At 34.5% G+C, this 26,477-nt stretch overlaps 1 protein-coding gene across 3 annotated transcripts in view; it reads right to left on the bottom strand.

The window, feature by feature from the left end:
* Nucleotides 1–26,477, bottom strand: part of GLCE (glucuronic acid epimerase) — a 109,533-nt gene that overhangs the window by 36,741 nt on the left and 46,315 nt on the right. The window lies entirely within an intron of this gene.

Below are 26,477 nucleotides of genomic sequence, written 5' to 3'. Positions count from 1 at the left end.
TTTGAAATCTTTAAGATAACTGGCATAATAAGATAAAAGTACAACTGGTAACTTCTACTTTCACAACAAATGAACCTAAGAGGAAGGAAGGAAAATGGGTACAAGTTTACACACACACACGCTTCATGCAGACACACCAATCCCACCATACCGAGTGACAAACCAAAATATTCACTCGGAAAAACATTTTGTAAATAACACAATATTATGTATCTCATTGAAGGTGCTACTACCTAGAAATGTCACTGATTATTCATAACATAATATTACACCTGGATCAGTGACTATTAGAAAAGCATCACTAACTGTTCGACCACACTGTACTCTTCTACCAGACTGATACTACTGGTTTGACATACAAATGTACTGGATACACACATGAAGTTGCTCTCTAGCTTAAATAATTAGAATGTTATTTTTATGCAAATTAAACGAACTGTGATCACTCAGACAACAGCCTGTTTTATTCCATCCAAAGGTATGTATGAAAAGCAGAAAGGATATATGGGAAAAACTCATAGGCATATATGAAGATACTGAAACGGTCTTTCAAGAGCTAAGGAACAACAATAACAAAAGTGAAATGGGGGCACTTGCTGTGTGTTTCAAGGGCCATTCAATTTCAATGAATATTCCGCCAAGTCACCTAAAACATGATTTTTTAGGAGTGACTGGAAAAGAAATGCTAGGTGTGGCAAAAACAAAACTCCTGTCCGCCTGGAAAATTTTGGTAAAATCTAGGTATTTTGTCTTCAAAAATCTAAAGTATAATAAAATCTGTCTCGCCATCCACTTATCCACACCCAAACAGAGCACCAGGAGAAAAACTGATTTTTGTCAGAACTGAAAGTGGATTTGAATTCTCAACCATTTGTTTTCTTTTTCAAAAATTTACTTTCACTCTCTCTTTGAATTATCTATAGCAAGTACTCCATCTGAAATACAGGCCTTTTTACTTTAGAAGAGAGCCATGAGCCACAAAACGCAGACAGCCTCTAGAAACTAGAAATGCGTGTAATTCAAGTAATAGATACTTCCTAGAGCCTCAAGAGGAACACAGTTCTGCCAATACCTTGATTTTAGCCCAACGAAAGCCACTTTGGACATCCGACTTCTACAACTGTAAGAATAAATTTGTGTTGTTTTAAGCCACTACATGGTAATTTGTTATAACAGCAAAAAACAAAACAAAACAAAACTAATACATCTAGCAATCAGTAAGTCCCAATAAATAATTGTTTTCACTGATCCTTGGTTGGGGATACTTACATAGAATCTACACCTTAACAGTACTTTGATAATCAGGTTTCGTAGGCATAATCTTTTGGCTAATGAGAAAGCAAATGTCAAATCAAACATTAAAACTAAAAAGTGGTGATAAATAATGCCTCTCATGGCAGACTACAGTTCAAACGTATTACTGAGAGAATGCTGAAATTTGCAACTATAATTGTGCATATGTCTACTTCTCCTTATAGTTGTACTGCTTTTCCTTCATCTATTTTAAAGTTTTATTACTGGATGCCTACAGATCTAGGACTGTTATAGCCAGCCTCTTGACGAACTGACCCCTTTTACATTATGAAATAACTTTTATATTTCTTGTTCTGAAATCTACATTATTCAATATTAATATAGGAACTCCAGCTTTCTTGTGATTATTGTCTACATAGTATATTTTTTCTCATCTGTTTACTTTTAACCTGCATCTTTATATTACAAGTGTTTTTTGTAGACAATATGTAATTGAGCCTTACTTTAAAAACATCTAATCAGGCAATCTCTTAACTGAAGCCTATAGACCATTTACATTTAATGTGATCACTGATATGGCTGGATTTAAATTAAATCTCTGTCTTGCATTTAAATTAAATCTCTGTCTTGCTATTTCTCTATTTGTCTCATCTTTATTTTGTTCTCTTTTTCTTTTTTTCCTGCCATCTTTTGGTGAGTATTTTTTATGACTCCATTTTAGCTCTACAACTTTAAGCTATATTTCTGTTTTTTTTTTAATTTATATTATAAACACCACAATATATTTTTATTGTTTTAAACAATTATCTTGTTTTTCTACAGACTTTTCTATCCATACACATATTTACCATTTCCTATATGATAAATTTCTTTTTGTGGATGCAAATTTCCATCTGATAGCATTTTCTTTCAGCCTGAAGAACTACTCTTAAACATTTCTTATAGTGTAAGCCTGCTAGTAACAAATTCTCTCAGCTTTGCTTATCTTTTATTTTACCTTCATTCTTGGAACATCCTTTTTGCCAGGTACAGAGTTTCAGGTTGAGTTTTTGATTGTTTCTTTGTTTTTCTTCTTCCAGTAGTGTAAGGATATCATTTCTGGCATGCACAGTTTTTGACAAATCTGTAGTGATTTTTATATATTTGTTCATCTGTTATTTAACGTGGTATATTTTCCTCTGGCTGCTTTCAAAATTTCTTTCAAGACTTTTGTCACTGGTTTCAACAATTATTGTACCTGGTTCTTCTGCTTGGAAATTTGTAACTATAATCTGTGGATTTACAGTTTTCATCAAACTTGGTAAATATTTACCTACTATTTCCTGAAATAACTTTTTCTGTCTCCCCGTCTCCTTCTGAAACTTGTTATACTTGTGTTAAATTGCCTGATGTTGTCCCACAGCTCACTGATGTGTCTTTTTCCAACTCTTTTTTTCTGTTGGTATTTCATTTTAGATAGTTGTTACTGCTATGTCTTCGGGTCTCCTGCAATGTCTAATCTGTTAATCTCATCTGCTGTATTTTCCATTTCAGAAATTTTATTTTTCATCTCTGGAAGTTCTATTTGGGTCACTCTTTTTAAAAATAACTCCCGGGGCGCCTGAGTGGCGCAGTCGTTAAGCGTCTGCCTTTGGCTCAGGGCGTGATCCCGGCGTTCTGGGATCGAGCCCTACATCAGGCTCCTCCGCTAGGAGCCTGCTTCTTCCTCTCCCACTCCCCCTGATAGTGTTCCCTCTCTCGCTGGCTGTCTCTGTCAAATAAATAAATAAAAAATCTAAAAAAAAAAAAAAAAAAAAAAAGGAAAAATAACCCACATCTCACATTGGCATGCTTGTTTTCCTCTACTGTTCTGAACGTAAGAGTATAGTTATAATCACTGCTTTAATGTTCTTGTCAGCTAATTTGATCATATGTATCATCTTTCTCTCTTCCAATGCCTGATTTTTGTCACAGTTACGGGTCATATTTTCTGCTTCTTTGCATGTCTGGTAATTTTTTACAGGATTCATGACATTAAGAATTTTACATTGTTGGGTATTGAATTTTTTTAAGTTTGTTATGGATATATTTATCTTTCATGCTTAATCTGCACTATATGGATATACTGCATAGTTTTAAAGCAGAAATGGTATTTATAAGCAAATATGACTTGACAAATCAATTTGTGCAATTTATTTATTTTATCCACAAATTTTTAAGTGTATAGTACAATATAAGCACAATGTTGTACAGATTTCTAGAACTTTTTCAATTTGCATAACTGAAACTATATACCCATTATCCTCAAGGTTCATCTATGCTGCTGCATGACAGAATTCCTCCTTTCAAGGACCAACTAATATTCTATTGTACGTACATACCACTGTTTTCTTTATCACCCACTGACAGACACCTGAGTTGCTTCCACCTCTTGGCTTCTGTGAATAATTGCTTCAACGAACACATAAATGCAAATCTCTCTTCAAGATCCTGATTTCAATTACTTTGGATAAATACCCAGGAGTCAGATTGCTGGAACATATGGTATGGATTTTTTGAATTCTTTTAAGTGTTTTTGAGCTTTCTTCTGGGAGTAATTCAATGGCTAGGAAACAGTTTGATAGTTTCAAGGTTTACCTTTTAAACTTTGTTAGGTGGGACCAGAGTACAACAGTCCCCCCTCATTTGTGGGAGATACCTTCCAAGACTTGCAGTGGAAGCATGAAATTATAGATAGTACTGAAACCTATATATGTTTTTTCCTATATATACATGCCTCTGATAAAGTTTAATCTATAAATTAGGCAGATTAAGAAATTAACATAAACTAATAATAAAATAGAGCAATTATATTGTAATAAAAGTTATGTGAATGTGGTCTCTCTCAAAATATCATACTATACTCACACTTCTTGTGATGATGTAAGATGATAAAAAATGCCTATGTCATGAGAGAAAGTGAGATGAATAATGACATAGGCACTGTGATGTAGCATTAGGCTACTACTGACCTTCTGATGATACATCAGAAAGAGAACCATCTGTTTTCCCACCACAGTTGACAACGGTAACGGAAACCACAGAAAGTAAAACCACAGATATGGAAAGGCTACTGTAACTTTTAGTCTAGGGCAATATTCTTCTTAAGACTATCCAATGCCTTTCTATTAGGAGGTCTTTCCACTTTGGCTAGTGTGGCTACCTTACTCTCTGTGATCTCTGAGGACTTATCTTCCTACTCCCTCCAGTGGCTCTTTTCCTAGTGTTGAGTAGTTATTTCACATGTATGCACAGATTGATAGCCAAAGACTTGAAATGGAACTTTCCAGGTCCCTGGAGCTCTCCAATTCTATAGTCCTTTCCTTTCTAATATTTTGCCCTCAAAATTTGAGTTTGTCATCTCTAAACCCCAAACTCAATCCTGTGAGACTCCTGGGCTGTTTAGGTTCTCTCTCTCAGCACTGTGGCTTGGAAAAACTATGGGCTTACCCCATTAGTTTCTCTTCTGTTAGAGGTCATTATCCTGGATTGACTTTTACCCAGTGTGTGAAAAACCACAAGTAGGAAAGGAAGTAGTAAAGCTGAGAAGCCAATTCTTACTATTAATAAATTCCATTTAATTATTATGCCATTGTTTTGCTGCAACCTAAAAAGCCTCACTGTATTTGTAGCTGACTTCACAGGGGCATGTGTTAATTACTGAACTATTGCATAAAATGTTATTATTCTACAAAGTACATTCTAAATCAAGCATGACTGAGAAGGATAATCTTCCATAGAAATGTAAATTTTTCTTTATCTCTTCTTGTCTTACAAACTGAACAGGTTCATTTTTGGCTAACTCTCCAAATATCATTTTCATTTTTTTAATTAAAGATTTTAAATAAACTTTTTATCACAGTATAATAAACTAGTGTACAGCTTAATTTTCACAAAGTTAATGCACCTATGTAACCAATACCCAGATCAAGAAATATAGTACAAGAACACAAGACTGGCTTAACATTCAGAATTCAAATTAAAAGCAAAAGAGAGGAAAACTACATCATGGCAACAGCTTTTATCAAATAAAAGCATCTGATAAAATTTACCCAGTCATGATTTTATTAAATGCTAATAACAATCAATCTAACAGAACTTCCTTAACCAGCTACACAGAAGATCCCATTATTTCCCTAACAAATCTTTCCCCCAATGTAACAACTCTCCTGACTTCTAACACGATAAATCAGTTTTGCCTGTTTTTAAATTTTATATAACTGGAATCACAATGTGTACTCCTTTGTGACTGGCTTTTTCTACTCAATATTATGTTCCTGAGGTTCATCCATGTGGCTGTGAACTACAATAGTTCATTCATTCTCACTGCTGTATGGTATTCCATTGTACAAACATACCACTATTTAGTCATCCAGTTTGCTGTTTTTGAACATTTGGATTGTTCCCAGTTTTTGCCTGTATGAATACTGCTCTGTGAACACTCTTACACATTTGTTTTGGAGAACACTTGTTAGCATTTCTGTTGGATATATACCCAAGAGTGGAACTGTAAGGTCATGTATGTGGTACAAGTGTGAGTAAGTTCAACTTTAGTGAGGAAAAAAAAAAGTACTAACCAGAGTGATAAAAACCATTTATATTCTTACCAACTGTGGAAAATGAGTTACAAATGCAACACGTCCTCATCAACATATAATACCATCAGTCTTTTAATTCAAGCCATTCTGTAGGGTAGAGTAGTATCACACAGTAGGTTTAATCTGTATACTGCAGATGACTAATGAGATTGAGGATCTTTTAATATGTGTGTATGCTCTTTGAAGATCTTCTTCTGTGAATTGAACATTTAAGTGTTTTGCCCATTTTTTTCTATTGGGTTACCTGTCTTCTTATTGCGGTTTAGGAGTTTTTAATATATTCTGGCCAAGTTCTTTATCAGATATATGTAATGCAAATTGCAAATACTTTTTTTTCCAACTGCAAATAACTTTTTCCCACTCTGTGGCCTGCCGTTCACTCTTAACTGTGTATTTTAGTGAACAGAATTTCTTGATTTTTATGTAGTCCAATTTGTCATTTTTTCCTTTTATGGTTAATGTTTATGTATTCCGTTTAAGAATCTTTACCAACCCCAGGGTCATGAAGATAATGTTTTCCTAGAGCCATACTAGAAGAATATTATGGAAGAAAAAATTTCATTGGTAAAAAAGCAAACATATAATAAAAGTAGTAGATTGATCACTTATAAAGCAAATATGAAGGCCAAAAGACAAAAGTAGTAAAATCAATTACATCTATAATAATTAGTCCAGGATACACAAAATAAAAAGATGTAAAATATGACTTTTAATACATAAAATGTTGGAAGGGGGTAAAAATGTAGTGCTTTTAAAATGTGCTTGAACTTAAGCAACCACCCACTTAAACCAGACTGCTGTAAGGTGCCAGGTGGCTTAGTTAGTTGAGCATCCAACTCTTGGTTTCAGCGGAGGTCATGATCTCAGGGTTGTGGGTTCTAGCCCGGGTACGGCTCCACGCTCAGAGGGGAGTCTGCCTGAGAGCTTCTCTCTTTCCCTCTCCCTCTGCCCCTTACTCATTCTCTCTCTCAAAATAAATTAAAAATAAATAAACAAACAAATAATTTTTTTGAAGGACTGCTAAGTACATATGGTGTTATATATGAACTTTATGGTAGCCACCAACCCAAAACCTATAATAGATACACCAAAAATAAAGAGAAGGGAATCCAAGCATAACATTAAAGAAAGTCATCATTTCACAAGGGAAGAGAGCAAGAGAAGAAAGGAAAAGAACTACAAAAACAACCAGAAAACAATGAACAAAATTGTGTTAACTACATGACTACCAATAATTAAGTATAAAAGGACTAAATGCTCCAACCAAAACACACCAGATGACTGAATAAAAAAAATAAAATCTGAATATGCTGCCTACAAGAGACTCATTTCAGACCTAAAAACACATACAGACTGAAAGCGAAGGGATGGAAAGATACTCCACGCAAATGGAAAAGAAAAAAAAAAAGCTGGAGGAGTAATACTTACATGAGACAAAACAGACTTTAAAACAAACATTGTAACAAGAGCCAAATAAAGGCATTACATAATGATAAACATGTAATCTTCCCAGACGGAATCAGGAAGAAACAGAAAATTTGAACAGATTACTGGTTATAAAATTGAAACAAACAAAAGTCCAGGACCAGATGGCTTCACAGGTGAATTCCACCAAACATTTAAAGACTAAATATCTATCCTTTTCAAACTATTTCCAAAAAAGTGGAAGAGGAAGAAATGCTACCAAATTCATTCTATGAGGCCAGCATTACCCTGGAACCAAAACCAGACAAAGACACTACAAAAAAAGAAAATTATAGGTCAATATTCATGATGAACATAGATGCAAAAATCCTCAAGAAAATATTAGCAAACGAAATTCAACAATACATTAAAAGGATCATTCACCACCATCAAATGGGATTTATTCCAGGGATGCAACATGGTTCAATACCTACAGATCAACCAATGTGATATATCACATTAACAAAACAAAGGATAAAAATCATATAGGCATCTCAATAGATGCAAATAGGGCATCTGACAAAATTCAACACCCATTCATGATAAAAACTCTCAACACACTAGATGTAGAGGGAACATATCTCAACATAATAAAGGCTATATATGACAAGCCTACAGCTAACATCATACTCAATGGTGAAAAGCTGGAAGATTTCCTTCTAAGGTCAAAAGAAGACAAGGATGCCCCACTCTCACCACTTTTATTCAACATAATAGTGAGGGTCCTAGCCACAGCCATCAGACAAGAAAAAGAAATAAAAGGCACACAAATTGGTAAGGAAGAAGTAAAACTGCCACTACCTGCAGATGACATGATATTATTACCCCAAAGATTCCACCAAAAAACCATTAGAACTAATATAAATCCAGAAAAGTTGCAGGATACAAAATTAATATACAGAAATTTGTTGTGTTTCTAGACATTAATAACAAAGTGGCAAAACAATCCTATCTACACTTGCATCGAAAAGAATAAAATACCCAGCAATAAATTTAACCAAGGCAGAGAAAGACCTGTACTCTGAAAACTATAACATACTGATGAAAGAAATTGAAAATGACACAAATGGAAATATATATCATGTCCATGGATTGGAAGAATATTGTTAAAATGTCCACTACCCAAAGCAATCTAGAGGTTCAATGCAATCCTTATCGAAATTCCAATAGCACTTTTCACAGAACTAGAACAAATAATCCTAAAAATTGTTATGGAACCACAAAAGACCCCAAATAGCCACAGCAATCTTGAGAAAGAAGAACAAGGGTGGAAGTATCACACACCCACATTTCAAACTATACTACAAAGCTACAGTTATCAAAACAGTACAGTACTGGCACAAAAAGAAACACATAGATCAATGGAACAGAACAGAGAGCCCAGAAACAAACTTATGCTTATATGGTCAATTAATCTTTCATAAAGGAGGCAAGAATATACAATGGGGAAAAGACAGTCTTTTCAATAAATGGTGTTGAGAAAATTGGACCGGTATAAGCAGGTACAAAATGTAAGCCTGAAACCATAACACTCCAAAAGAAAACAGACAATAAACTCGTTTTAAACATCGGTCTTTTTAATATTTTTTTGGATCTGTTCTTCAGGCTAGGGTGACAAAAGCAAAAATAAACAACTGGAACCACACCAGACTAAAAAGCTTTTTCACAGTGATGGAAAGCATCAACAAAATGTAAAGGCAACCTACTGAATGGTAGAAGATATTTGCAAATGATATTCTAATAAAGCGTTAATATCCAAAACATACAAAGAATTCATATGAATTCTCGATACCAAAAACCCCACAATCTGATTAAAAACTGAGCAGTGAACCTGAATATACCTACTTCCAAAGAAGACATAGCCAGGAGACATAAGCCAGGAGACATATGAAAAGATGCTCGACACCACTAATCATCAGGGAAATGCAAATCAAAACCATACTGATATATCACCTCACAGCTGTCAGAATAGCTAGTATAAAACAAACAAACAAACAAGAAATAACAAGGGTTGGTGAGGATGTAGAAAAAAGAGAACCCTCAAGCACTGTTGGTGGAAATGTAAATTGGTGCAGTCAGCATGGAAAACAGTATGAAGGTTTTTCAAAAAATTAAAAGTAGAAACACTGTATGATACTACTTCTGGGTATTTCCCCCTTCAAAATGAAAAAACTAATTCAAAAAGATACATGCACTCCTACGTTCACTGCAGCATTATTTACAATAGCCGAGATATAGAAGCAACCTAATTGTCCACTGATAAATGAATGAATAAAGATATGGTATACATATACAATGAAATATCACTCAGCCATAAATAATGAAATATTGCCATTGCAGCATGGATGGACCTAGAAGGTACCATATAAAGTGAAATGTGTCAAAGAAAGAAATGCTGTATGATTTCATTCATATGTAGAATCTAAAAAAATAAATGAAGAAACAAAACAAAACAAAAAGAGATTTATAAATACAGAGAACAAATGGGTGGTTGCCAGAGGGGAGAAAGGTACAGGGTGGGCAAAATAAATGAAAGGGATTAAGAGGTACCAAGTTCCAGTTATAAAATAAGTCAGTTGACAAGACTGTAAAGTACAACATGGGGAATATAGTCAGTAATATTGCAATAATTTTGTATGGTGACAGATGGTAACTACACTTATCATGGCAAACTTTTTTTTTTTAAGATTTAAAAAATACCTCCACTAAACATGGAGACCCACAGCCCTGACCTGAGCCGAAATCAAAAGTCGAACACTTAACCAACTGAGCCACCCAGGTGCCCCAATATGAGGATTTTTAAAATAACTTTATGCCAATGGATTTGAAAATTTAGGTGAAATGGACAAATCCTTAGGAAAATAGAACTTATTATTAAAACTTATAAAAGGGTGCCTGGCTGGCTCAGTCGGGTAAGCATCTGACTCTGATTTCAGCTCAAGTCATGGTCTCAGCGTCCTGGGATCAAGCCCCACACATCAGGCTCTATGCTCAACATGCACTCTGCTTCTTCCTCTCCCTATGCTCCTCCCCCTATTCTTTTTTTTTTTTTTTTAAGATTTTATTTATTTATTTGACAGAGAGAGAGACAGCCAGCGAGAGAGGGAACACAAGCAGGGGGAGCGGGAGAGGAAGAAGCAGGCTCCCAGTGGAGGAGCCTGATGTGGGGCTCAATCCCAGAACGCTGGGATCACGCCCTGAGCCGAAGGCAGATGCTTAACGACTGAGCCACCCAGGCTCCCCGCCTCCCACTATTCTATCTCTAAAATAAATAAAATCTTTACAAAAAATCCTCTTATCTTTTTTAATGTGTGTAGGATCTGCTAAGATGTCCCTTTTTCATTCCTGAAATTAGAAATCAATGCATTTACTTTTTTTTCTTCATCAGTACTCCAAGGGGTTTATCATCACTTTTATTAAAAGTACTGATTGTGTTGATTCTCCCTTTTGTACTTTTGTTTCTTACTTTATTACTTTTGGCTCTTTTATTTTCTGCCTTCTACATTCTTCACAGAAGAATGCTTCTTACAAGATTTATGCTTGGCCCAAAGCCATTGTTCAAAAAAAAAAAAGTTATACCATTCTTTTAATGTCATAGAAAAAATAAGTTGCTGGCTGCCCTGATTAAGTTACCTAACAGTTCATCCTATTGTGTGCATTTTCAGAAGTTTCCTCTGACATACCTACTCCAGTATTAGCTCTATAATAAGCAGTTAATATTTAAGACTAGTAACTTGTGTTGTTACAGGGCTTCACTAACACTTCACTAATACATCACTAATACTGATGTTTTCTTCCCAAAGTATCCTTTTATATAAATAGGGGGTCCCTAAGGATAAATTGGATACCCTTACTATAGCACATACAAATTAGTCTAGTCAGGATAATCAAGGTCTGGGGAAGTAACAAATATTCCCAACACCTTTAAATGACTTAGCAAAACTAATTTATTTCTTGCTCACACATGGTCTACTAACTCAAATTACACTTAAACAATTAACCACCATTGATTTAAATAAACAATAATTTTATATGTGGGGTGTGTGTGTATATGTGTGTAATTTTTCTATTGACATGCATTCAAGAATATACTAATTAGCTAGTAGGCTTACTCTGACTGAAGACAGGAAATCTATATTTAAAGTCCTTATTTACAGATTAGGAATATGCATGAAGTCCTTATAAAGTTTTCATGCAGCCATGTTCTGATTTTCACTAAGGTGTTAGAATTCCTTGTAGTATAAACTTTCCTGCTTGTCAATTTAGCCTTACTCTTGAAGACCCCATTATTCCTATTACTATTTTTGCAATAAACACCGTGGACAATGAAAAAATTGCCACATTTAAAAAGTGACTGATTGGCTATATTATTGCCTCAGATTTTCCTATCTTCTGCACTGTACATTTGTGAGACAGGGCTTATACAGACTGGGAGATTTATGAGATCTTTATATTCTATTTCCAATGTCTACTTATCTTAGTATTCAACATTCTATCTAGTTTGACAGTTCCAACAATAGCAGTGTTTGGAACGTTGCCAAAATCAAGTTTATCAGTCATGAAATAGTTCTAAAATGTTAACAGTTTGGAATAAAAGTGGTATTTGTGTCAAAGACCTAATTCTTATCCAACTCACCTAAAGATAAGCAGTTTAGCAAAAGAAAATGTCATGATCACAAGATAGTTTAATCAGTATGTCTAATAACAAAGAATTAAAATGGGTACGGGTGTGTGTGTGTGTGTGTGTGTGTGTGTGTGTGTGTGTCACTTGATGAATTTAAAGCCTTAATTCCAACAAAAATCCAAAACTTCACATAAAACACTGGGAAGCTGTACAGCACAGTAATTAAGGATATAGGCTTCTAACTATTCCTTCTGGGTTTGAATCCTGGCCTGTCACTTACTAATTCTGTCTTTAAGAAAGTTATTTAACTTGTTTACATCTCAGTTTCCTCATATACCATATAGGTTTAAAGAATAACTACTTCATACAGTAGAATTAAATGAGTTAATGAATGTATGTAAAGGGTTTATTTTTAAAAAATTTTTTAAAGATTTTATTTATTTATTTTGACAGAGAGAGAGACAGCCAGTGAGAGAGGAAACACAAGCAGGGGGAGTGGGAGAGAAAGAAGCAGGCTCCCAGCAGAGGAGCCTGATGCGGGACTTGATCCCAGAACTCTGGGATCACGCCCTGAGCCGAAGGCAGACGCTTAAGGACTGAGCTACCCAGGCGCCCCTGTAAAAGGTTTAGATCAATGCCAGGCACATTGAAAGTACTAAGTGTTATTAGTAAATCACCACAATCCATCACCTTAAGAAAAAAAAGTGAGAGAAAGAATTTTTAATAAGTCAAAGTTCAAAATTTTAAATGTCACAGGAAGTTGTTCATATACTTTTAACCCAACGTCTACCAAAGTTTCAAAACCTTTTTTACTCCACAAAACAATATTATTCCTTATACATGATGATCCAATCAACAAGTATTTATTGAACACCTACTAGGCACTTGGACATCAAGATAAGAGGCATTACAACTGCTGTTTAAAACCTTATAATCATTATTAACAAAAAAAATTACTTAGAATGTAAGACTATCTATAATTAGATGCTGAATTCTGTGGTAAAGAGCACACATCTTGACGAAGGCAACAGGGAACTCCATGAGAGCGGATGCAAAGATGCCTAGTGTACTGTAGGTACTCCCAGTACTAAGGGCTTACTCCACATTATGCCAAGCCTAGAGAGGTCCAAATAATCTAGCCCTCCCCTATCTCCTTCCTGCAGAAAAGAAAAAAGAAAAGCTTATAAAGTATTTGGCTAATGTTATAGTCTTTTATTCCTAATGGCAAAAATCACTTTTTTATACATTGTGTTAGTATACATTTATATAGTACCATAAGCACTTAAATTCCACCAGCACAGTTGCGCTGGGCTGCTCATTTTGAAAACAAAAAACAAAACAAAAACCCTTATTTATTGGTTGAGAACCAGAAACAAAAGCAGACCAACTGTACCTTTTATGTTAAGTTTAGTACTGACATAATTTCTGGCCTAAGAATCATAGAGCTAGGAATAATCTTAGAAACCACAGTCCAATTACTTAACTTACAGACAAAAAGGAATTTAGATCTAGAGAAGTTTAATGATTTGTCCAAAGTCACACAACTAGTATTGCCTATACCAACATTAGAACTCAACTATGCTGATTTCTAAGGGTCTGCTCTCCATTTCAAACTACTGCCTGTACTATCTCTGTGCAACACCAAAATGAACAAATAAATAAGTAAATAAATAAACAAACAGACTCAGGTAATGCTTTTATATCATCTTACTTAATATTATAATATACTTTTGCCCTAAAATATAACGAAAGAAATAATGAATTCTGGAGTTTTTCCTTACCAAATATCAACTAATATTCAGCACTTTTTAAACAAAGAGTATAATTTGACTACTTATATATACTGAAACAATTTCCCATACAATTTTATCATATTTGAAATATTTTCTGTTTATTGATTTGAGAATTTTAATATGCTAGAAATACTAAATAACTAATGACTTGCCTATAGATGGATTTACAAATGTACAATAAGACCACTAAAACAATGAACATGTTAAGAAAAACTCTTCAAACCGACAACAATTCTACATACAGTCATTAATTTTGACAGTATAACATCACTACAGGGTAAAATACCATTAAGATAAAGACAGCTTAATCACTGAACAAATGGAATTTATTGATCTACCATAAAATGAGTTTATTGACCAAACAGTTTAAAGCATTATTTGCAAGCTATACAACAGTTTGTTTTGCAAATGTTATACTAAGTATCATTTCTAAGAGTTTAGACTAAAAGGTTACTAGTACTACAAGTGTGAATTTTTGAGATGAATTATTTTTACTAATAGCAATTCATACATGTACTATTTCTGATTCATATATGATTTTATCTTCAAGAATGCTATTAATATTGCTAATATCATTAGAGAATCCTTTTTGAGACATATATTAGAGACTCAATCATATAATGAGCATTAATGAGTATTCTGTTGGTGGATCTCTCATGTAACAGGTATAAAAGAAGTCTTCTAAAAGTGAAGTCCCTTAAAGGTTGAAGAAAAACTACAAACGTTGAGATAATGTAAGTCTTATCTAATTATTAGTTTCTCTCCAAGAGGCTTAAAACTTTAGAGAGATTTTCTAATAATTTTCCCTGTTTTTCTAATTTTAGGAGAGGCAATATAGTATAATGGATAAGCGTTGACTTTTAGCTCAAAAAAAAAGTTTCAAATTTTGATTCTGCCACTACCAGCTGTGTTACCTTGGATAAATTTATTTATAAAATGTGGGTAATCATACACACCATGTAGGCTAACTGTGAAGACCAAGTTAAATAATATGGAAATAAAAGTACCTGGTTTGGAGTCAACCAAAGAACAGCTGCTCAAAAGAAGTTAAACTCCTACTTCCTCAATTCCCCAAATTCAGAAATGGTGTTTGGGATTCCTGGGTGACTCAGACGGTTGGACACCTAACTCTTGATTTTGGCTGGGGTGGTGAGATTGAGCCCCACACTGGGCTCCATGCTCAGTGGGGAGTCTGCTTGTGATTCTCTCTCCCTCTCCCTCTGCCCCTCCCCCCACTTGCACACATACTCTCTCAAATAAATCTTAAAAATAAAATCTTCCAAAAAAAAAGAAATGATAATTTCAATACTGGAAGATAAAACTGATATTGTCAATTGTCATACATGCACAACTGCTTGTGGCTGCCACGTCTTGGGCTCTAAAGCATACTCAAATCAAGTTGCAAAGTTCACCTTCCTAGTCTTCTATAAATAAGGAAGAAGCTACCATCAACACTTTAGAAAACACCCCCCCTTCCTCTTTTTTCCCTGCTGTTCAGGAAAATGGAAGAAGGAAATAAAATATATTTATAGCATTTATGTATAGTACTTTTTTTCCCCCTTTCACAGGGCTATTTTGTGTTACCCATAACTTATTTACAAAGAAAGCCTGAAAAGTAGGTCAATATAAGTTATACACAGTGACCAGAGCAGTCACTACAGAAAGGTCGGTATTTTCCAATTTAAAATTTGCTGGTTTTGGGGTGCCTGGGTGGCTTAGTTGGTTAAGTGTCTGCCTTTGGCTCAGGTCATGATCCCGGGGTCCTGGGATCGAGCCCCATGTCAGGCTCCACACTCAGCAGGGAGTCTGCTTCTCCCTCTCCCTTTGCCACTCTCCTTGTTTGTGCTTGCTCTCTCTCTGTTAAATAAATAAAATCTTTAAATACATAAAAATAAATAAATAAAATCTGCTGTTTGAATTCAGACTGCCATGAGCATAATAGTAACAACCACCTTGGCTTCAGCCATTACAATCAGTAATGTAATCACACTATCAAACAGGATACTTAAAGAGATAGGCTCATTCTAAAGCAGACAAGAAAGTTATCTTCCCATCTGTAATGACTTCTAATAATACTATTTCCATAATCTGAATATGTAAATAAAATATTCCTTAAACTGGCTTTCTCCTGCTGAAATTGGGAATAACTCATTTTGTTAACTAGAATCCATATCAACAGAATCAATTATAATTACCCAAGTGATGTGATGTGACAGGAATGTTATCCTTTAAGGCTTATATATATTTTAAGCATACATTTTATGTAATATATTAAGTTCTGAAAAGGACTTTAAATAGCAAACAAACATAAAAATCTATTTAAATAACTTGGCATCCCTGCACATAGCCTAATAGATTAGATTAAACATAGGCCTTTACAAAAGAGAAACAGTAAATATAAAGCTCCAATAGGGTAAAAATCACTCACTAAAACTTTATATGTCTTCATTTCATTCTGATAGAAGCTAAATTTAAACTAAGAACTCAGTTACTGAATTACAGGGTTTTTTAACAGTAGTCTTTGAAATGCAAGAAAGTAGATGATGAGTATTCCACACATTTTCATTAATTCAGTTCAATAAAGCAACATCGTATTTTGAAGCTGCCAATTTAAATGTTTATGTAAATTGGGGCAAATTTAAAAACATTCATTTCTAATCTCTTTCACCTAATATTAACTGATTAGTTATAAGAATATAACAAAGGCTGAATATGTTGACAGACATCCCAAGAAATTATCAGGTTTGCTTGATCATTTGATAGTCAAAGGGGGAAAAGATCTCACCAAAGACTCTAAGATTTCTTTTTCTACAGTGACGTTTGTCAATCCAAAGCAACCTTTAACACTAGCAGAATTTATTACATTCTCCCTTGCCTTGCAAGTGTATTTAGTCACAGATGTAATCTATGAATAGATTTTTACAAAGCAGTCTAGCTTTAGACAATAATGAAATTATCATTCAAATGCTCAGCTATATAAAAACTTATATTCATTCCACTATAATAAGTACAGAAAGCCAAAACTCATATATGGAAATGTGTATTTATTATAAAATATAGCTAAATAGTAAGATGATAGCAACTAGTTCAATCAAAACTATATTGGAAAAGACTCTACCCACCTGGTTGATCATAAAAGGAGAAAATCAAGAGAAATAAAAGGGACCAGCTACCCATTCACAAACGTGGATAGCATATTATTAGTCATTCGGGAAATGCAAATTAAAACCGCTACACATACATTAGAACAGAAAAGACAAAAACGAACTGATAATACCAATGTGCTAAAGAGGATACTGAGCAATAGGAACTCTCATACTCTGGTGGTTAGAATGCAAAACTGTATATAGCCACTTGGAAAAAAGTTCGGCAGTTTCTTAGAAAATTGAATATATACTCACAATAAAGTCCATAATCACACTCCTAGGTATTTACCCAAGTGAAACCAAAACCAAAACCAAAACCAAAAACCACACACAAAAAATACAAAAAAAAAAGCCTTCATGTAAATGTAATAGTAGCTTTATTCGTAATTGCCCAAAGTTGGAAACCATCCAGATGTCTCTCAACAGGCAAATGGATAAACAAACTCTGGTATGCTACAATGGAACACTACATGGCAGTAAAAAGGAACTAGTGATTTATACAATAGATAAATGAATATTAAATGCATTTTGTTAAGTGAAAGAAGCAGGTCCTAAGAGGATACACATAATGAGATTCCATTTACACGAAATTCTGGAAAAAGCTAACCAAAAGCATAAGTACTTGCTAGGCTTTGGCAGAGGCGGGAAAAGGGGTTGACTACAAAAAGGGCAACACAAGAACATTTTGTAGGCGATAGAACTCGTTAGGAGATACAGAACTCTATGCATTTCCATAGAACTTTTGACAACACAAGGAGTGAATTTTATTGAATATAGATTTTTAAAAAACCAGACCAGAGTGTCTGGGAAACTGAAGATGGAATGCAAACTGTGATAAACTGAACCTACCTGTATTACAAATGAATGACATAACCAACTGAAGGGGATATGGGAGAAAAGACCTGAATTAACGAGCTTTGGAAAACAGCATTTTGACCGGATTCTGTGAGAATAAAGACAAAAAGAACTGTACATAAACACTGTATTCCATTTGGTAAATATGTTTCTCACAGGAGTATGGGTGAGCAATTCTGAAACTACTATACATGGATATATAATTATACCGCAGATACTGTGAGTCAGGTTTCTGTGTGCAAAGTAAGTTACAAATAAGCAAAAGGAAAATGGTAGAATAATCCCTATGGTGCAGGACTGGAGCTGGAAGTATCAGTATCAAATAACGTTTTATGTATATACAGATAGTACATACAGAAATAAACACAGATGTGTGTATATATGTGGGTTAGCATAACATGCATACATTTCCTAGCTCTGAAAGGCCTAGAAGCAGTCAACGCCTAGGTAGCAATGAGCACACCTAGCACCAAGATGTTGGTTTTTAAATACTATTCTCCAATAAGATGGACCTGGGCTCCTTGGAGATGTGGGTGATTTCAGGCCTGGGGAGGAAGAATGTCAGAGGAGCCTGGAGCATCTTGTGGGGCCAGAGAGTAAGAAAGGGCTGGAAACAACAACAACAAAAAGACCTGTTGAAAGGACACAGAAGCAAACTCCAAAGCGCTCCCAGTGACCAAAACAGAAACAATTTGAGCAAAAGACCTCAATACTAGTACTGATCCTAATCCAGAGAATAAAATAAAAATCCATGAGTGTGTATGGATGTAAATAAATGATTAAATAAAATAAATCAACGTGGGGAAGGACAACTCTTTCTTACAGAAGAATTATAACTAATAAACGTAGAAGAAGGAGTGGAATAGAAAATCACCATCAAAACATCAGACTAATCATTGCTTCGGGCAAGATCCACCAATTAATGCTAAAATTAGTGGCCAAATTTTTAAAAGGAACAGGATATTTGTGTAACTTCAAAGTATTTTCACCAAAATATTTATTAAGGGAAAAACAGTAACTTTACAGTGGAGAAATCTGGCAGACACCTCCATAACCAGGTGATAAAGGTTAATAAAATCACCAATGAAACATGCAGACATCACATAACCCCTGATTATGAAATGCTGAAAGGACACATCACCTCTCTGGCATTCTTCTCCAAAGTCTCTAAGTTCACTTTAACCATTAGAAAACGCCAAGAAAACCACATTCAATGACATTCTACAAATGTCTACCTAACCAGTTATCTTCCAAAGTGTGAATGAAAGATAAGGAAAGACTGAGGAACTGTCAATAATTGGAGGAAATGAAGGAAACATAACAAATAAATGTAATGCGGGAAAATGTTCCAGGGTAAAAGAACATTAGTGGAAACATTGGTGAAATTCTAATAAAGTCCACAGTTTAGTAGTCTATGTTGATTATTTAGTTTTGATCACTGTACCAAGGTTACATAATATGTTAACATTAGGGAAAGCTGAGTGAATAATATAGAAAAACTATATACTATCTTTAGAACTTATTTCTACATCAAAAATTATTCTAAAATAACAAGTTGTTTTAAAAAGGGAGGATCTTAAAAAAATAATAGTCTTTATTCCTCTCTTTCAAAAGTATGTACACCTTCCTTGATAGCAAATTTAGTGAATAAAAATTTTTAAGAGTTTATTTGGTAGAAAATAAAATAACTATGTATAAAGAAAGGCTTTAAAAAATATATCACTTAAAGTTTAAGAAAATCCCATAGTGATCAATTAAAGTAACATGTTTTTGCATTATCTCCTGTGAGGATAAATCTTAAAGGTTCATTTCCATATCAGTTTCTTTACTGCCCCAAAGACTATTCAATGACATTGATCAGGATCTATGGAATTAAAAATTTGACTGAATGTTTGTGTCCCCCAGAAATTCATGTTGAAATTTTAACCCCCCAATGTGATGGTACTTGGAGGTGGGCCCTTTGGGAAGTGATCAGGTCATGAGGGGAGAGCCTTCATGAATGAGATTAGTGTGCCCTTATAAAGGAGGCCCCAGACAGCTCCCTCATCCTTTACATTACGTGAGACACAGCAAAAAGACAGATGCTTATGAACCAGAAAGCAAGTCCTTACTAGAAACAAAACCTGCTGGCACTGATCTAGAACTTCCCAGCCTCCAGAACTCTGAGAAATAAATTCCTATAGTTTATAAGCTATCGAGCTTAAGTCAGTTTGTTACAACAGCCCAAACGGACTAACACATTGACATTCAGAAACAATTCCTAACTAGGCCACCCAAGCCCTTTCTTATCTAGACATATATAACTTTAAACAAGAAGCATATTCAATTTAAAGAAGAAATTCTGACCCGTCTTCAACACACATATCTAACCGCAGTGATACTGTCAAATTAGCAATGACTCAGTACCTGATTTTTAAAATGAAATATTTTATGTTGACCTAGAAAAATCTAATCTAAGTTTGTATGGAAGGACCACGACAAAACATAAATCAGGGAAGTTAAAAAAAAAAAGACATCTTCAGATATGATTTTGATAGAAGCAAAAAGCTTTAGCAGTACCTTCTTAAATCGTCCATCATTTAAAAGGGAATTCTTACTCATAAGTCTCAGTCTATGAATCAGAGAGGTACTTTCCAAACCAATTCAGTTTAGACCACAGCTAAACATGCATAATACTAAGGTGGCCTCATTCACATATTCAAGCTACCAAGAGACCCATCAATTCTTCTATAGTCTTATTTTATCCATCTTTCATAATTCAAATATATAAGTACTCTAATAAAGAAAGGCTTGAAATCTATACTGATTTAAATATAAAATGACAATATAAAAAATGTAAAATACTTTTTTCAGATAAATTTCTAGATTTCTTCCTTTAAAAAGTAAATTTTTAAAAGTTTTAAATTCACTTTATAAAAACACATATACCTCACACAAGTCTATTAGAAAGCCAAATGTATCTCAGCTTCATTCATGATATCAGAATGTTTTTCAAATCAAATAGTTCTTATGATATAAAGATTTTAGAAACTTATTTTATTTTGTTAACATTACCTAGAAATTAACAAAAAGAATTTATTTTTCAGATTTTGTTTTCCAAAAAAGAGTAATTCCTTTATTTGATATTGCTTGGAAATTCTAATTTATATGTCAATGTATAAAAAATATGTTTTTCTTTAGCCAAGAGAATCCCGAGCAGCCTAGCAAACATTTTATAAAGTGTCTAAGCTCAAATTTTGATTTCTCCTTCTATCTTATGTTTTTTAAATGTTTATAATTTTAGGAATCACAAACAGGTATAAGTGATTCAATATAAATTTTAGAAACATAATTCCAACTTTAGCCACTAAAAAAGTTTTATGTCAGAATCATTCTTACTTCAATTAAAACTTTATATACTCTAAAATACTTGTGTTACTAGGACAGATATTAAAACACATAATGATTACTTCCAAAATATTACTAGTTCTGCTTAAATTTCCTAGGAAGGAAAATAAAACTACATTTGCGTGAATTTCTTTAGACAGGAAGAAGCTTGACCTTTATCACATAAACATTTATTTTTTAAAATATAAGCAAAATAAAGTCTTCTACTAGAAATAAGCACTTGGCATTTAACTGCACACAGCACTGTCTTATTTTTAAAGTCAATTACTCCAGAAAATTAACACCTCTTCCTAAAAAATAATGACTAGTTTTCATACATGATGACACTTACTGATAACTAATCACTTAGCTATCATTTCACATATAATTACACGGCATAGCAAGATACTCTGATTCAGTTTTCTAAGCCAAAAGTCAGCAAACTTTTCTTAAAGAGCTAATTTTAGGTTTGCAGGCACAGAGACACTGCTGCAACTAACGAACTCTGCCACTGTAGTGTTAAGGCAGCCATAGACTATACATAATGTATGGGTGTGACTATGTTCCAATAAAATTTTATTTACCAAAACAGGTGACTGCCTGTGGGCCATAGTTTACTGAGTCCTGTAGCAGCTGTGGCAATGGAGGCCTATCAGGATCCTAAAACTCTTGAGGAAGGGGAGACCTTCCTCTCTGATTAGAGGAGCTACAGTCCAAAGAGGATGTGGTGAATCCCTGTTTGGTTTTTCTCTGTTCTGCCAGTTGGCCCTGGACTTGGGCACAGTTGTAGGGAGTGCACATTAGAGAAGAATAAAGAAAGCTCCACCTTTCTGGTCGGAGAATAGAAAAGGGAGCTGGTCAGAGAATAGAAAAGGGAGCCCCAAGGGAATCAGAAATTACTGGGAGATCCCAGAGAAGGAGTAGCTTAGGAAAGCAACGCTTCAAGTTGTTTATGAAATCCCAGGCTCACCCTCAAGCAGCCCATGTGTGGGTCTAACCCGAATAAGCACACATAGACTTTGAGACTTGAACTATAATACAGACACTACCCAAGTTCCAGAATGACCCATGTGTGGTGCACATGTAGGACAGATCCAAATAGCATGGCAAAGGCTTTGAAAATTCAACTAATGTTGTAAACACAACTCACAGGAACTATAGTCTTAACCTAACAGGGTTATTTATCTACTAAAACAAATATATCAACATTCTGCACAGAATTTGAACAAGATGCAAAGTCTCATAACATACCAGTCAAACTGTCCAGAATATAACCCAAAATTACTTGGCAAATAAAGAACCAGGAAAATCTCATGCCTACACCAAGAAAACAAAGACACTGGAACTGAGGAACATATTAAAGATATGAGAGCAACCATTATAGAATGCTTCACCAAGTAAGAACAAACATTCTTGAAACAAATGTAAAAATAGAAAGTCTCAAAAAAGAAGATATAAAAAAGAGCCAAATACAAATCTCAGAAGTGAAAAAATATCAATAACCAAAATTAAAAGCTCACTAGATGAGCTCAATAGAATAGGGACGACAGGGCACCTGGGTGTGTTCAGTAGGTTAAGCGTCTGCTTTCGGCTCAGGTCATGATCTCCCACCCTGAGTCAGCCCCAAGCCTGGCTCCTTGCTCAGCAGGGAGTCTGCTTCTCCCTCTCCCTCTGACCCATGGGTTACTTACAAGTGTTTTTTGAAATTTCCTTCTCTGTGGAGAATGTCTTGTTATCTTTCTGTTATTGGCATCTAGTCTAATTTTGTTACAGATAACATCCTTTTGTATGATTTAAAATTTTTTGTTTGTAAAGGTTTGTTTTATGATCCAGTGTATTATTTTTCTATTGCTGCTTTAGCAAATTACCACAAACTGTGGTTTAAACAGCACAGATTTATTGTCTTACAGTTCTGGAGCTCAGAAGTTTGAAGCCCGTTTCACTGGGCTAAATTCCAGTGGTCAGCAAGACTGTAACTTCTTTCTGGAAGCTCAGTGGGATAATTTATTTCCTTTTCTTGCCACCTTCTAAAGGTGCCCACTTTCCTTGGCTCCTCACCCCTTTCAGCAGTGGCTTACTACTTAGCTATTATAATTAAAGTTTCTTTCTACTATTCTTTTTTGACTTTAATTGGTGTGTTTAGATCATTTTCATTTAATATAATTATTGAAATATTTGAATTTACCTCTACCATTTTCTTATTCTTTTCTTCCATTTGTTACCCCTGTTTTTATTTCTCTATTTTTCATTTCCTGCTTTCTTTTGGAGTATTTGGTGTGTGTGTGTGTGTGTGTGTGTGTGTGTGTGTGTGTATTAGGTATTCCATTATAATTTGTTGACTGTGTTATTATAGTTTGTCTTTTAGTGGTTTTTTAGTGTTTTTAGAGATCACAATGTACTTTTCAGTTGACTTAGAATCAAGATTTTACTACTTCATGTGGCACATAGAAACTGTACCCACCATACAGTCCCTTTACCACCCCCCCCCCCCACGTTATGCTATTGTTGTTATATATTATGTTGGATGACATATACTGAAGGCTCCATCACACAATGCTATACTTTGTGCTTTCAACTATCAAACATATTTAAAAAACTCAAAAGGATAAGAATGGTCTATCATATTTAATTAGATATTTGACAATTACATTGCTTTTCCTTACTGATGTTTCAAATTTCCCTTATGGTGTTATTTACCATCTGTTGGAAGAATCTCCTATAGCAATTCTTTTAAAGCACTCCTGCCATCAAAACATTAAGTTTTCCTTCATCTAAGAATGTCTTTATTTCGCTTTCATCTCTGAAGGATATTTTTGCTGGATATGGAATTCTGGGTTGACAGTTCTTTCCTTTCAGCACTTTAAAAATGTTCTATTTCCTTCTGGCCTGCGTGTGTTCTGAAAATAGATTCACAGTCATTTGAACACTTTTCTCCTCTAAGTAATACTAAATTTTTCTGGCTGCTTTCAAGACTTTTTGTCTAAAGTTTTCTGAAGTTTTGTGAGTATGTGGCTGGTCATGGATTTCTTTGTATTTATTCTGTTTGGGGAGTTCGCTGAGCTTCTTAAAATTATAAGTTTGTCTTTCAGCAAATTCAACAAACTCCTCTCTTGTTGGGATTCTGGTGTCACAAATGGGGGATCTGAGGCACTCTTCTTTTTTAATTTTTAAAAAAATCTTTTTCTCTGTTGCTCACATTGGGTAATTTCAGTTCATCTATATTAAGTTAATTGACTTCATCTTTTGTCATCTCTTTTTTTTAAAGATTTTATTTATTTGAGAGAGCAAGCGAGAGAATGAGAGAATGAGAGCACAAGTGGCAGGGAGAGGCAGAGGGAGAGGGAGAAGCAGACTCCCCGCTGAGCAGGGAGCCGGGTTTGGGGCTGACTCAGGGTGGGGGATCATGACCTGAGCCTGAGCCGCGAAGGCAGACGCTTAACCTACTGAACACACCCAGGTGCCCTGTCATCCTTATACTATTGAGCTCATCTAGTGAGCTTTTAATTTTGGTTATTGATATTTTTTCACTTCTGAGATTTGTATTTGGCTCTTTTTTTATATCTTCTTTTTTGAGACTTTCTATTTTTCCATTTGTTTTAAGAACTTTGCAAAGGACATTACCGTCTACTCAGAAAATTCCAAGGAGTACAAACAACCCCACCCCCAGAACTAATAAGTGAACTTATCAAGGTCAAAAAATACAAGGTCAACATCAATTATATTTCTGTCTACTAAACAAGGAACACTTTGGAACCCCCCCAATTATTAAATAATGCATTTATAATAGTTCCATAGAAACAAAACACTTAGGTATAAATCTGATAAAACATGTACAGGATCTGTATGCTCAAAACTACCAAATGCTGATGTAAGTAAGTCAAAGAAGACATAAGTGAATAGAAGGATATACTGAGTTCACAGACTAGAAATCTCAAAATAGTAAAAATGTCAATTCTCCCCAAACTGGTCTACAGATTTAACACAATTCCAATCGAAATCCCAGCATTTTTTGCTGTTATAGCAAGCTGATTTTCAAACTAATACGGAAAGGCAGAAAATCTAAAATAGCCTAAACTATTAAAAACAAATATAAAAAAAGAAAACTGGAGGAACCATACAATCCAATGGAACAGAATAGTGTCCATGAATAGCTCCACACAAACATGACCAACTGATTTCTAACAAAGGTTCAAAGATAATACAATGAGAAAAGGATAGCCTTTTTGACAAACTGTGTTGGAACAATTGAGCATCCAAATACAAAGAAAAAAAATGAATTTTTACCTAAACCTCTCACTTCATATAAAAATTAGCTCAAATGGATCATATGTAAAATATAAAACTATAAAACTTTTTACTCCCCCCAAATGGGATAAAATTTTTGTGATCTAGGGCTAGGTAAAGAGTTCTTAGATGTGACATCAAAATACAACCTAAGAAGTAAAAAGGGATAAATTGGACTTTATTAAAATTAAAAACTTCTGCTCTAGAAAGTTTCCTAACATAATATAAAGACAAGCTACAGACAGGGAGATAATGTTTGTAAATTACATATTCAACCAAGAATTTGTATCCAGAATATATAAAGAACTCTCAAAACTCAGCAGGAAGAAAACAATCCAATTGAAATATGAACAAAAAGCACACTGATTAGAATGGCTAAAATTTAAAAAACAAACAAAAAACGTAGCAATAGAAAATGCTGCCAAAGATGCAGAGCAATAGAAACTCTCATTCACTGCTGGTGGGAATGAAAAATGGCACAACCACTTTGAAAAACAGTTTGGCAGTTTCTTACAAAGTTAAATTTACACTTATACAACCCAGCAATCAAACTCCTACATTACTTACTCAAATGAACTGAAAGCATATTCACACAAAAATCTGTACATGAATGTTTAATAGAAGCTTTACTAATAATCACCAAAAACTGAAGGAACAGGTTGCTAAACACAAACAAAAAATGATTAAAGGAAATAATTTAGGTGATACAAACAAATTTTATTTAACACTTTATGAGGTGAACAGTCTCCATTCCAAGAACTGAAAATGGGGCAGAAGACAGGAAGCTTTTATAGGATAAAGAATAAAGAACAAGGAAGAGAAAAATGGAAAATATCTGATTGGCTAGAACCACACAGTCAACCTCATTTGGGGTGAGAAGGCCCAGAGTTGGCTTGGTGTTTGGGGATTGTTTGACTAGAGATCCTGCGTTTTTCGTGAAGTGGAGCTTTTATAGAGACACAGTGTCGGTTTCCTGATGTGCCACCTGGAGCAGGAGCAGCTCTATCTTGGGCCTAGAAAGTTATTTCAACAAGATGAATGGATAAAACAACTGTGGTAAATCCATACAATAGAA

The sequence above is a fragment of the Ursus arctos genome, unplaced genomic scaffold (genome assembly GCF_023065955.2).
Source record: "Ursus arctos isolate Adak ecotype North America unplaced genomic scaffold, UrsArc2.0 scaffold_28, whole genome shotgun sequence".
Taxonomy (NCBI): Eukaryota; Metazoa; Chordata; class Mammalia; order Carnivora; family Ursidae; genus Ursus; species Ursus arctos.
Note: the sequence above shows the minus strand (reverse complement) of the source record. Positions and strands in the feature narration are given on the sequence as shown.